The sequence below is a fragment of the Paralichthys olivaceus genome, chromosome 6, assembly GCF_024713975.1.
Source record: "Paralichthys olivaceus isolate ysfri-2021 chromosome 6, ASM2471397v2, whole genome shotgun sequence".
Lineage (NCBI taxonomy): Eukaryota > Metazoa > Chordata > Actinopteri > Pleuronectiformes > Paralichthyidae > Paralichthys > Paralichthys olivaceus.
The window spans coordinates 5727286-5741901 of record NC_091098.1 but is presented as its reverse complement, the minus strand read 5'-3'; positions in this window follow the sequence as shown (position 1 = coordinate 5741901).

Below are 14616 nucleotides of genomic sequence, written 5' to 3'. Positions count from 1 at the left end.
ACTCCCCAAGTGTCAGTGTTTTATTTCCTCACAATACTTTTCTCCGTCTATTCCTTCTGAGCCATAAATAGTGGCAGTCTGTCTGAACATGAGCTTGACGTATGCACTGTAAGCTGATTTTGTGTGTTCCCCTGTCCCTGACACGTATGATTAGTGCAATGAAAAACAACACCCCAGCCAATGTGAATGACCCCTCACAAGCCCGAATATCATTTAAGTTTTTTGTCCGAACCCGGACTGGTCGGGTATCTAAGCATTAATTTGTAGCCCTTTTTACTCTTCCTCTCCCTGTGCAAACCCTGCAATACAGAACAGCTAAATTTGACATTGACCTTGGTATGCTGATACAGTATAGCAGCCTACTGCTCAATTGGTATGTGTAGTGCCGTACCCCCCCAGGTAGGAGTGGGAGTGCTATTTGGCACTGGAAACTTGGAAAAAAATGATACTGAAGAAGCAGGAGTAGAAGAAAAATGTGCATTTTATTTACAAAAAAGGTACCACAACATAAAGATTAAAAAAATCCCTGGGAAATGTAACAACAATAAATCATACTCAAGAAAGAAAAAGAGCACCAAACTAGAAAAATCTGCAGCCTCACTGCAAGATGCCAACTCCTCTCACCCCCTCTTTACTACTGACTGGCATTTTGCTTTATAGCCTCACCTGCCTGGAACCTACTACCTGCACAGGTAAGTATAAGGTGAGCTAAACAGAAAAACAAATAGAAACCACACATAAGACAAGACCAAGTGTGGACTTTGTGCTACTGCTGAACCTCGCAATTCAACCTATCTGCAAAAATACAGGAGATATATGCAGTAGGTTGACTAAAATGTAATTCAATGCAGCATACTTCTCCCCTTTTCTGTCATTTTGAGTGTGCCCAGCCCCTCCTTTCTCATCATGCACACCATTTGTCACTCTCCCTGATTGACCTGCTGATCTGACCCCATCTACCTGGCAAAACCAACCAGCCAGTCAAACAGAGACACATCACAAACATAACAGAATAAACGATAACACACAACCCAAAAAAAGTCTACACACTCTAATCGATAATCAAAATGCAGATAACAATCAACTGATCACATGTTTAATGTAGGCAGACAGGGCCTAGTGAAAAAGGGGGAGAAAGCTACTTTATGCTGCCAGATGGTTCTGTTACATTGCACCATACTTTATTAAATCAAATAAGCAAACATAAATTAAATTCAACATAAAGTCCCAGCACTTCCTGCTGAGGTCTGGCTTTGCAGGCCAGTGTTTCTCATTTCTTCTGAGTCTCTGTGCTGAGTGTCTCTGTGCTGAGTGTCTCTGTGCTGAGTGTCTCTGTGCTGAGTGTCCTCGTGAAGCAGCTCTGTCGCCCTCTTTTAAACCTGAGGATCAATCAGCTAACAGCTCTCACCTGCACTGATTGATCATCTGGTGCAGGTGCTCTCCCATCCCCTCACCTCCACTCGTATAGTCTGTGTTTCTGTGAATTAGAAGTTTACTATCTTTACGTCTTATTGCTGATAAATCTTCACACATTGTGATTATTTGATCACTTCTTCTTTGCAGTGCCTGTGTGTAACTGCACTCTTTCTACCTTATATCTTACTTCTAACTGATGAGTTGAGACTCATGTACTGGGCTCTAATCAGACAATGCCTAGTGGACACACATGGAGAGATTTCTGTTTTTCCCTCAATTATATGCATTTATTGAAATATTATTGGTGGTGCAGTCAATCATCCATTGATCCTAGGAGACCGACAGGGAGACTTTTTTTTTCCTCTGAGGGTGTTTGGGTGCTATATGAACTGACTGATGACAAAATGATAAATAATCAGAAGATGAGATCTCTGGAAAATGGCACAAATTGCACAACAGCTGCTTTGACAGAGACAAGGAGGAAAAGGGCTGCAGAGATAATTCTAAAAGAGGAAATGTTCTGCAATTAAAAGTTGCCTAGTGGAGATTTTTCTGATAAATACGTGTGTTTGAACATGTGCATCATCATGAGCATGCACTGAAAGAAACAAAACAAGGACACAGTCATAAAAACACTGCTCCATAGCAACAGCTAAAAAGGTTTATTTTGAGCATCTTGGATAGAAGTTTAAAATGGGTCAAAAATACGTGTACATAGAGTATAAAGTATTCACATGAATGGACTATTTTCTTTGCAGCAGTGCTAGCATGTGTTGTTTCCATTTTTCATTTTCTCTTTCTAATTGTATCTGCAGCCACTGCAAACGAACACAACCACATGCAAATTCCTGTGAGATTTAAAAGAACAATGCAATGTCCTTTTTGACGTATATCACATTGAACATCACCTTGGTGGGACAGTACCCAACTATTGACTCGTGAGATCAGTGAAGTCAGTCAGCATGAGCATAGTCAATTTCTTCTTTCTGTCTCTTGGTGGTTAGTCGATAGAAACCCATCATCTGTGACTCAAACCCTGGAGATAACATGTTTTATCTCTGTCTGTTCAACAACCAAAAGAGCTGATTGCCCTTTTATTCCCAGGTATCAGTGAAGCTCTGTTACTATTGTTTCGAAGTACAATAAGTGCACGTCAACACTTACACCCTTTATATGCCCTTTCCTGATAGCTACTGCAAAGGTTCTGTTGGGCCCCTTCTGTTCATTTGCCTGTCAATACCGTACCAATCAGCTGCTTCTTGAATGTGACCCAAATCTTCATGGTTGTGAAGAAGTGATTGTGGAAGCAACACCACAGCCAGCCTGGCCACTGGCATGTGACATGTTTTTTTTTTTTTTCAATAGAATCTAAAATCTAAAAATAAGGCAAATTTATGTATGTAACACTTTTCAACAACAAGGTAATTCAAGGTGCCACTTGTAACTATTGAAGGAATTAGAAAAAAAACACAATCTGGAATTTCAGAGAGGCAGATCAGAAGTGTATTTTGGCCTTTACCAATCCACATGAGGATTTTGAAGTCAGTTTTTTGACAGACAGGAAGCCCTTCAAAAGACTTGAAGACTGAACTGTTGTGATCCCAGCAGCAGCATTCTGAATCAGCTGCTGCTGTGTGCACGACCTTTTCCAGATCTATAAAGACAGCATGACAGTATTCAAACCTGCTGCAGATATGTACCAACTTTCAAAAATCCAGCTGAGACAGTCTTAGTGTGGATGTTATTTATTTGATTAATTACTCCTTTGGCCCCAAAAAGGCCCCAGAATTGAGCCTTGTGGAACTTGGAATTTGTAATTACCCTGTTATTCAGATAGGACTTAAATTACTTTAGCACTGTGCAAAAAAGACAGCCTTCTCAATGACTTTTCTTGAAAATGGAGGAGGCTGGACCTTAGTTGATTAGTTCTGAAGTTTTGTTCTTGTCTTTAGAGCCTGTGATTTACACTCTGTGGGTCGTAAAGTGTTCACTATAAAAGATCATTTAAACATCAAACAATTTTTGAAGAGGTTTCTAGGTAGGTTATCAAGTTACAGTCGGCAAGTTTCAGAGGTTGTACAAATTCCTTCAAGGTTCCATAAATGATTAAATGATATCATCAACTGAATTGGTGAAAATGACTATAATATACCCTATGTGGGGTAACTGACAGCTTGTCAGCACATGTCAGACTGCAGCTATGTGGTGTGTGGGGTATGAGGTGAGGAGCAGGGCAGAAAAGCATCCTGGAAACAGCAGAACAGCAGCCCTGTAGGTCATCAGTTTGACCTTTGAAACCTGAATCTGTGACCCCATCTCTCCTCATAAGGCACTTAAGTAATTTTCTTAATTCGGTTCTGAGGTGTATAATAAGGATATAATTGTGGGTTGACCCCCTCCTCCTTCCCTTCACCTACACACTTACACACACACACACACACACACACACACACACACACACACACACACACACTGACAAGTCCTGGTCTCAGGAGACTTGTGAAGAGAGGCAGAGCCCAGCAGGTCTGGAATTCACTGATTACCTCCAGATTTCCCCAGAGGGCTCAAAGCTTGAGAATGTCTTCAGTGTTTCTATTTTCAACATTAGACATTATTCCTAAATAAAAATTTAATTGTTATTTCTGTCAGCCCTTAAAAGGATGTGATTTAGTTCATGTCTTGTGCGCAAGGGATGTGGTGTTGTTTTTCTTATCCTGAAAAAGTGGATCTAGTTGGAAATATGCGAGCCAACAGAAATCCCAGCTTGTTCTGCAGGACAAAGTATTTTAAAACCACTTTTCAAATTTCACACATTTTGTAGGGCTTTTGCGGAAGTTTTAAACATGTGAGCCGCTTCCTCGCGTTCTGTACTATGTTGTCTCATAGCACTTTCACATGTTAACATGTGGAAAAGTGAGCCAACAAGGCATTGAATTATGGCTAATTCCATAGGGCAAAGAGACAAGTAAGAGTAATGCCATTGTCACACCAAAATTCAGTCCCCATTTATCTGAGTAAAGAAGGGGTCAAGATGAATTTGCTTCCTGTTTCCCTCATGAATTCAGTCTCGCTGAACTTTGACCTGCAAAATAACAAGACTCACCGTTGTCCAGCCAATTTGAGACAAAGGGTAGAGTTGTCGGATTGTTTGTTTATATATCTCATTCTATATCCCTCATACTCCATTAAAGCATGTTACTACCTTCTCTTCTCCTTTGTGCCTACTTGTTTCACATGTTTTCAGCAGGTATTTTTTTCTGGATTTGTGAATGCTTAACACCCAATGCTGCAACAGTTACCCACCACGACAGCATGGCTTGTATTGTTTTCACCTCGAGAGTCCGAGGATGTGTGCAACAGTGTGTGTTTGTGGATGATCTCCTGTATAGTTTTGCCAGTGTTTATTGTGACTGTGAATATTACTATGTGAACCCCAAAAAATCTAAATCTGAGTATATGTCATATTGATTAAACAGTTATTATGAGCAGTGAAGTGGGAAATATATATCCGCTATCTTTGACATCGATCATGTCTCCCAGTTAGTGAAAAGATTTACAGGCATGTCGACCAACTGTTGGCAGAACGACTAAAGATGCACCGCTGCTGATAATTACATTCAAATTAAATATCCCTCGTGAACACTGATACAACGTATTGTTTTTCCTGTCGGGCCTCCTGGTTAAGTGTCTCAAATGAGAGTGAGCCCATGTGAGAATATAGCAGGACGATTTGTTGATGACGTTTCTAACACAACAAAAACAGCAGGTTTCATTCATCATGTCCTGCCTCCTGATGCTCTTTCCAGGCGCCACCCCTCACCCGAATGTTTTCCTGTTGTTGTGAATGCTTCTGATCCCAAAATCTCCATACACAGATATGATATATATACTAGTGTATGGAGCAATGTGACGCAACATCTGGTCCCAACACTCCCTGACATATAAATGCACAAAACAATCAGCAGAAATACTACCTGTTTTTCACAATAGTCTAGGATAGCAGCTCGCCGCTCTGTGCCACAGTCTCTGAAGTCTCGTTCAGTGTCCCCTGTAAAAAACTGGCTTTTGGTCATGAAAGTGAAACCCGAGCCTTCACATGCATGTGTGTGTCTGTTCGCACGAGTCAAGCTACAGTAACATCATCAGATGAACTAAGATGCCTGTTGAATCTTTATGTGACATGTGACCTGAGCCTCAGGCATCACTGTATAAGAACACACGTACCGAATGCTCCTTCAGCAGCAATCATGAGAGTGTAACAACACAATACTCCATTCTCGCCATGTTCAAATGATTGGAAATGCTGCTGATGTACAAATCGCCATTGGCTTTGGCTGCTACTGCTACTGCAAGTCTGAAAGGTTTGAGTTGTTTCGTGGAGGCTGGAGAGGTTGGATGGTAACAGCTGATCCAGCCATACATCAAGACTTATTCTTGTTCTGTGTTCACACTGTGTTATTATCTGAGCTCATTTTATGAGCCTTGTGATAGCAGACCAGCGGCGAGTCAAGACATTTTCTGAATGCCTGAAAGGAAAAGTAATGGGACTTTTTCATACATGTTTCTGTTGTTCTGAGGTGAAAGAGCTTAGCACTTAGTGGAACACACTGTCACATGTACTGTATTGTCTACACTTGTGACTTAATCACCACAACAGCATGGTAACTAATTATAACAACGATATGGAGTCTTCAAGCTCTGGAGCTATCTCAGAATTATTCCTTAGTTAGTCCTCCTCAAACTGTTCTATTATATACTGTCACTTTATATTGTTTGTAAGCAGAGCTTTAGATAAACAGTCTATGGTGCAGAGTGAAGTTAGAAAACTTTGTGTTCATCCTTTATCTGAAATCAAACCACTGTGCGATCAACTGGATTCTGTTTTTTTGCTTGGTCAATGTTTTTCATGAAATTAAACTTGTGTTATTTCTTTCATGTATTGCTTATTGTAAATTTTAGAGGTCTGTTAATCATCAATTCAATCTTCAGACCCAAGTTCACAACTTCTAAAAAGGAAAGCTCTGAAGATCAGCTCGATATATTCAACATTGCACGTCCTTGGACTCTTCACACTACAGTTGCCAAGTGTGAGGTCGAAAAGATGAACAGTTCTCGAGATATGTGTTCCATATACAGACAGACAGAAAAACATAACTAGTTGATAACTGGGCTCTCTTCTCTTTCTCCTCCCACCCAGCTGGTGGTTAATGGTTGCTCACCCAGAGCCCAGTTTATGAAAGGTTTCTTACCATTAAAAGGGAGTTTTTCTCTTGCTACTGTTGCCGAGTGATTGCCGTGTGTCTTTAAATAATATTAAAAAAATATATATAAAAAAAGTCTGGAACTCCTCTATGTAAATCGTGCTCTGAAATAACTTCTGTTATGATTTGGTGCTATATAAATAAAATTGACTGAACTTGACTTGTAGCCTTTCATGGTGAAATACTACAGTAAAGGTTATGGGAAACACTGTGTGTCTGGAAGTCAAAATAAGGACATAGGTTAACGGGACTGTAAGACTTTATCTGGCTTAAGTTTTGAGCCCAGTTGTGAAATACGTTATGAATCATCCAAGACTTGTCTTGTGTGTTTTGACTCAGACTTCTCTCGGTCTTGGCAGGAACTCCCACCTATTGCAAGGTTTGATCATAACCGAGTTCGCTCTGCATGGCTCTAGGGATGCTGATGCTATTGTAACAGTCAGACAGTCCAGTCTTTGGCTCCAGAGTGAAACCTTCTATGACCCGTCTCCCACTCGACGTAAGTAGACTGGACTACAAGCATGTTAGGTGGTCAATTAAGTGGTTTCTGCCTGGGCCACACTGGGTGCACGGCTGTGTTGCATCTTGAGGTCCTGCAATGACAATAAAAACCTTGTTAAAACAAAAGAATGGAATTAAAACTGTACTGAAATCATTTTCACTGTCTATTTTTCTATGAATAATGCATAGCAGGTGGCGAAATTAGGCGAGACTCTGACACTCTTGAAGAGCAGGCTATTGCACATCTCTCACAGGCAGTGTGGCCGCTCTTACCTGACGAAATGGGCAACAAAATGAAAAGCAAGACGTTCCACGATGCACACACACACACAGACCCCAGTGTGGCCCAGACATTATTCCTTTCAACCTGTGGTGGGTCATTGTCAACTCTGGAGATCGAAGGCTGATGCTTGGAACTAGCATGTCAACATCAATTCCTGCTTCTCCTGCTTTTCACTGCATCAAGCAAATAAACTCTTACTTCTATTCAAAATGCAGAATTCATGAAAATTAGAATGGCATGAATATAAGTACTAGTCAGGCCCTATTAACCCTTTCTCAATCTCAGGCTAAGAGATGCTGTGCCCTTGGAATCCTCCTCAGGTCTGAGTGATTATAAACGTGATCCTGAATCACATTATCTTTCAGCAACAGAGGTGAACAGGATTTGTTAACATCACAAGCAGTTCCTTCTGTTTGCTCTCATCTCTACACTTCTACTGCCCTTTATCATGCTGTGTGTGTGTGTGTGCGCACACTAACACAAATTTGTCATGCAGGTTAAAATCAGTAGAAGAAATAAATATGACAAATAGACACTCATCATATATTTTAACATTCTATATATAATTCATACACATTTTATTAACATTTACATAAGGTTTTTGTGCACACACACACACACACACACACAGTGACACCTACGCCCATCGCTGCTGGCAAGCACCATCCCTAGCATGGCTTCCCCCACAATTCTCTCCTCTCTGTTTGCTGGGATCTGATTGGCTGTTGGATGGGTGAGGCACACTGCAGAGGCAGGAACGCAGAGAGGGGGGCTTCCCCCGCTTAGCAGGACTTGCACATACGCACACACCACCACCCACCCACCTACACAAACACGCACACACATGCAGGGAATCCCTCCTTTTCTATTTTCAACACGTCCCGTTTTGAGTTACTCACCGCTATTCAATTATTCACAGCACAGCCAGGTTTGTATGTGCTGCACACGAGATAGGATGAAGCAGTTTTGGGCATCTCTGATCTCGTTATTGTTTTTTAAGGTTTCACCTCATTTTATCTCTGCCAAGAAGAGTTTGGGAAATGTATCCACCAAAGTGAGATTCCCATCGGTGTGTTATTAATAGGGGAGTCTCAGGTTTAGTGCTGATGGTCATGCATAGTTATGCGTTCACAGGGAAAGAGGACCCAAATTGGGATGCAGCTGTCGAGTGCAGACGTTAGGTCAGGTTTCATGTATGCGTGTGTCTGTGTTTGCAGCACCAAAGCTGGCATGAGGGAGCCCCCAGTGGATTGAGAGAAGCTCGCCGGGATGTATTTCAAGTTCATGTGTTGTGGGTGTGTGTGTGTATGTGTTTGTGTGTGTGTGTGTGTGTGTGTGTGTGTGTGTGGAAACATACAAACAGAGAGGAACAGACTTTTACATCTTATCATTGTCATTTAAGAGGGTAGACTCCAGAGGATGAAGATGTCCGATGCTCTGATCAAACAACTCTGCTGAAGGTCACTGTGACACGGCATGGCAGGACAGTGGTGTCCCCTGCTGTTACCTGGACGCAGAGTTGCCCAAGACATCACTAGAATGACTCAATCACAACAAAAAGCAAAATATTGAGCAATCTTCAAGTTTTCATTCTTTAATTCACTTTATTCAATTTATTTTGGCATGTGAGAGCAAAGCACATTGCTGATGTCGATATGTGCAATTTGCCTTTCCCGCACTGAAAAACCAACCGCACCACAGCCTTACTAAGAATAACTAAACTGCAATATGAATGGAGACATCCTTATATGGAAAAGGAGCCACGGAGGCATGGAGCTGTGGAGTTATCTCATGCCCAGCGGTCACGGATGACATCAGTGTCAGGCTGACCCTCCACTAAAAAGGCCTGGACACTCTCCCTCTGCTGCTGCATGTATGTGGTGCATGCCGGTCTACGTCAATCCTAAAGGTCTGACTGTCAGCAGCTCTGAGGCAGCGAGTCACAAGACACGCAGAGCGGGTGCATCGTGGCTAAACTGTAAAGAGCCAGCAGCACTGCCGCGCTACAAATATTACTGTGAGGAATGTGTGGAATGATGGCGACCGGAGTGAGAGACTCGTGGATCCTGTCAGCTCTGATAGGATCATGTGAGACATTCTGGCTCCAAGTTTGTCATTTACAAAGCCTGATCACAATGTGTGTGTGTGTGTGTGTGTGTGTGTGTGTGTGTTTTCACCCCTCTCTCTGTCTCTCCCTATGTGTAAAGCCTCAATTGTCTTACTCTACTGAGCCACTGTTTTCCAAAACTGCAGAGCCAAATCAGCAGCTCTGTGAAGATATCTTCAGGTTGTATTAGGTCCTTCAAGCTAATATGCTAACAATCCATCAAAGATGATGCCAACATGCTGATGACTAGTAGGCGTTGTTTGCCAAGTTTCCCCCAATCAGAAGATGTCTCAATTCAGGGGCTGCAGCCTTCAGAGGACCCGGATTACCTGGCCCACTAAGACTGCCTCCTTTATGGGCTGCATAGACCGCAATGGTCGAGCCGAAATCGAGAAGGTGTCATCTACAGAGGATTTCGGTGATTGGGCACACTAACTTGTTACACCCTTATTGTGATCGCCCGGTAACAGAGCTGGAGATGGACACGACAAGAACGTTTTAATGGCCTGTTTTTCTTAACTTGTGAACCATTAGCTGTTTGGTTGAGTTGAAGCATGAGACTCAAGCATCAGACGTCTCGTCGTGTGCTGGCGCCATTACCTCTTTGAAAAATGGTTCATCACTGAAGCGTAATGAATCCTGGAATCGGTTGGGCCGGGAAGGATCCACCCGTTGGAGCCTTCGTCTCTCAGCGATGGAAGGACGTTTGTTTGAAGGAGCCTTAGAAATGTGACAACGTAGCCGTTCCGCTGTGATGCAATCGGTCTTCAAAAGCAGTCTCTGAAGGATACAGCCGCTGAACTGAGACACAGAAAGAATTATTCTCTATTGCTTACTGTTCAAGAGTCATCACTCAATTATTATTGTGGCGTTAATGAGGTCATATTGTTTGTTACGCGTGTCTCTTTCAGAATAAAATATATATATATTGACTTCTTGCACAAGTAGGCATTAGCTGATCAAAGATGAGCTGCACGGGGGTGGGGGGGGTGGAGGATTTGTTTATGCATTATAATGACATGTGCGTGCCATATGCTGGATGCATGCACAATATATGTTAATTATGCATGTTTGCTCTATATATTCTGTATATATTCCAGCTTTGTGCCCTAGCTACAGGAGGGTAATAGGAATTTATATAATTGTATTGTGCATTTTAAACAGGACTCTGTTTGCAGGATTTATCACCATAGTGTTTCAACCTGCACAATGAATCGAAATTAGAATAGACAAGGAAGTGGACATAGTCATTTGTTAAATGAGACTTCCACCCAGTCACAGAAAGTGGTTATTTGAAACAATATTGAAACCATAAATACAAACTGAATATTTTTAATTATCATTAACTACTTTTATAATTATATCTGTCTCTCTCAGACGTAATTGTCCATGTTTGAAACCCCCCAACTGTGTGCTCTGTTACACATATCAGTGGCTCCGCTGGGGAGGATATCCTCAGATGCATAAACCACAGATACATACCTATCTGCTCTGTTTCCATGGCTACCTGGCCATTCTATTAACCCTCACTTCAGAGACTATCAATTGATACACGTGTATGAAGCTTTTTTTTCATTTTATTTTCCACATGTACGCAAATCTCATTGGCAAGAGCAAACAGCTTGTGAAGTAAATTGCTGTTGAATGTCACATGAATAGTTTGTCCCATTTGTCCTTAGAAGACAAATCTCCCTCTGAAATCATTTGGAGCTCTGAGTAAACTTTACACAACGTTTGTTGTGTTTGATGTCAAACATCACCCTCATGTCCTGGCCTCGTGCCTGATCTCTTCTTCTTCCTCACTGCTGCACCTTCCAGCCTTCTTCACCTCAATGTGCCCTCACTGTCCTTGACCTTTTCATTTCCCCACCATTTGCATTCCACCCCCTCAGTGTCTCTCTATTCCCTGCCCCCTATTATCAGGCCTGGGAAATAATTTACACTTACACAAAGCTGGAGTCTTTCAGTCTAATAAAAAAAAAAAAGACCCAATGTGGCAGATGTGTTTTCGAAACCATAAAGCCAGCGGACTTGAAATAAAATTCAGAAAGGTCCAGATAGAGAAAATTTCCAAAAGCAAAGGTCTAGAACATCATAATGTTTAACTAGCATTATGATTTAGTGCAATATATATATATTGAAGTATGAGATGTATTCATGTATGTCTATCATGCAATAATAATTTAACAATATTTATTGTGCATTTTCACATTTAAAGGGATTATAAAGATGTACTCCAATGAAAAATGAATGCTCTTTTCTCATGTCAAGTAAAAAATATAAAACATGACAGAAAGCAATTTATAAAAGGTGTAACTTAAACAGTGAAAGAATATATAATATAAAACTCATTTGAAGTTACTTTTCTCACTTCTCACTGTCTATCTGCTTGTTAAATCTGACGTCACGAGTGATGTAATATTTAAATCCGGGGTCCAAACTTTAGGTATTTTAGCATTTTATTTCCACTGCAAACATGTTACCTGGAAACACATCTACAAGGTTTCAGGAATCGACTGTGCAGCCAAGCTTGAGCCCAGGTGCTGATCATAAATTAACCTGCTCCTCTGCTCTCCTCGCTCCTCCTCCCTGTGTGCCCTTGTGCTCCAGAGAGCTGAAACAATGTTTAACAATATGCCTCATTTATTATTCAATCACAATTAACGTCAAGGAAGGATGATAGATATACTGCGGAGATAACAAGGGCAAGTAAAGAGAGGGGGATGCATGTTGGGGCTTTTTTAAGGTCTGTTTTTCTTGAAATGATTTGTTCAATAATTTTGCTTTTTGTTTAGTGCGCTCCATTTTTTTTTATGAAGATCAGAGGTCAGGGTCAGAAAGAGAATGATGGGTGCTGCCTGACATGAAGGTTAAAACCTGGAAACTGATGTTGGAGGAGAATCTCCCTAAAACATGTGACCTCCCATCCCCCTCTCAACTCCTGCTCCACGAGGCTGTTTCCTAACTGTGATGCTTCCTAACATGCAATCTGTCTCTCTCTCACACACACACACACACACACACACACACACACACACACACACACACACACACACACACACACACACACACACACCCACCCTGTACACCACATGCTCATCAGAGGATACAAGGGGCATTGAGAGATGAAAAGTGATGAGAGATTATGTCTGTCACTGGTCATAGAAAGACATCTTTATTACCTGCATGATAAATGGCATGAATGTAAAGCAGTCAGAGTTAGTTATAGTTAGTTAATGAAGACCTGAACATCTGTCTGGAAGTGGACCTTAGATTGTACAGGTTTCTGAGGGTTTAAATGTGTGTCCCTGTGTTAACATGCTTAACATTTACACGTCTAAAAAGCAAAAACAACGCTTGCAAAAATATAAAACGCACCGATGTGCGTTCCATCAGCAGGTCTTTGTCAAAAAATACCTGGATCTTTGAAATCAGTTGACACTCACAAGGTGTATTTGTTTAAAAAGAAACACAGATCTCGGATCCTTACATCGTAAAATCAACTTTACCATATCTATGAATTCAGCATCAATAGAGGTGTACTGTTCTCCCAACTGCAGCTAGGTACATATATACATTTATGTACATATACACACTCATTCTAGGGTGTTAGTGTGGGATAAAAATGTTTCTTTAAATTTCATTTGATATGTTTTTCTGTCGTCACCATTCGGCGGGATCGAGTTAGGTCTGAGTTTGTGGAACAGCTGGGATTTAAAGCATCTTGTTTAAAGCAGCACCTGACTGATTTAGCATTGATCTTCCATAGCCACAGTTCTTAACCTGGGTCCCAGGAGACGGAGCACTGAAGTAAGTAAATTCAGAATAAAATCATACAGCATGCTGCAGACTACAAATTCAAATTGCAACCTCTGTGATTTTCCTCCACCTCTCTCTGACCCCTTTTCTGCTGAGTCAATGGCCCTGTTCTAACATCTGTCCTGAGAGTTTTGATCACAAGTGTTGAGGGTTAGGTTTGTTTGTTCACAGAATGCGTCCCTGGATGTATCTCCTGAGACTACTTGAATGAAGAGTAAGAAAGTATGATGATCAATGTTGATATTGTGTTGGCAGCTACAAACAAATCAACATATCGACACAGAGTTGCGTGAATTTTTTTTAATAAACTGTAGCGGGTCCGAAATGTCCAGAGTAGTTGGTTCTTCACATGTGGCCCAGGACTCATTTGCTATCACAATGAAAACAGTGCGGGCACATGCATCCCAGACCACCTCTGTGGTGGACATGAGTGTGTGTCGGTGTAAACAGGAAGAAATACGAGTCTCACTGAACATGGGAATTGTTGCACGTTGCTCAAATAAAAGCTTGTCTCCTTCACATGTCAACAGTTTCATTCTAAAAAACAGGGGCTTAATGTATTCAGCTCTATCATGACATCCATTACTGATGTTAACCACTCAACTGGTCAATTTAATAATAATTTTACGCACACCTTACACTAAACATCTGGAAGAAAAAGAGGCAGTAAAGGGTTGGACAGACCCAGGGAGAGCTGACTTTTGTGTTGAGGGTTGTCAGTGCAGAATGTGGCCAGGTGTGTGTTAACAGTGCTGTGCTGTTGTGTCTTGCGTGACAGTGTGTAACAGGTGGGCTCTACACTTGTGACTCACTGCAGGCAGTAAAGAGCTGCAGAGGAACAGACACTAGGCCATGGAGATAGAAGATACTGCACAGTTTCAGCAAGCAGCGCTTTCTTTGGTTATTCAAGGGATGTAGATCATAATGTCCTCCACTGTCACAGCAACACGTTAGAACCACACTGAATGAAATTGATTGAAATCTGAGTTCGCTAATGAGTAAATCACATGAAGGTCATTGCTTTTAGGGTGAAAGTGCTTCAAAATGTCAGTCTCTCCCCTTCAATGCATTGAAATGCACTTTTTTCTGATAAAAAGACTAATTAAAAGACTGCACTTAGTTTTTCTTTGTAAAATTGCTTACATTTTGCCCTGGTTGTAGATACTGTGTTGCTGTTACAGTGCAGATAATGCAGTACATGTGACAGTGTGTTCCACTAAGTGCTAAGC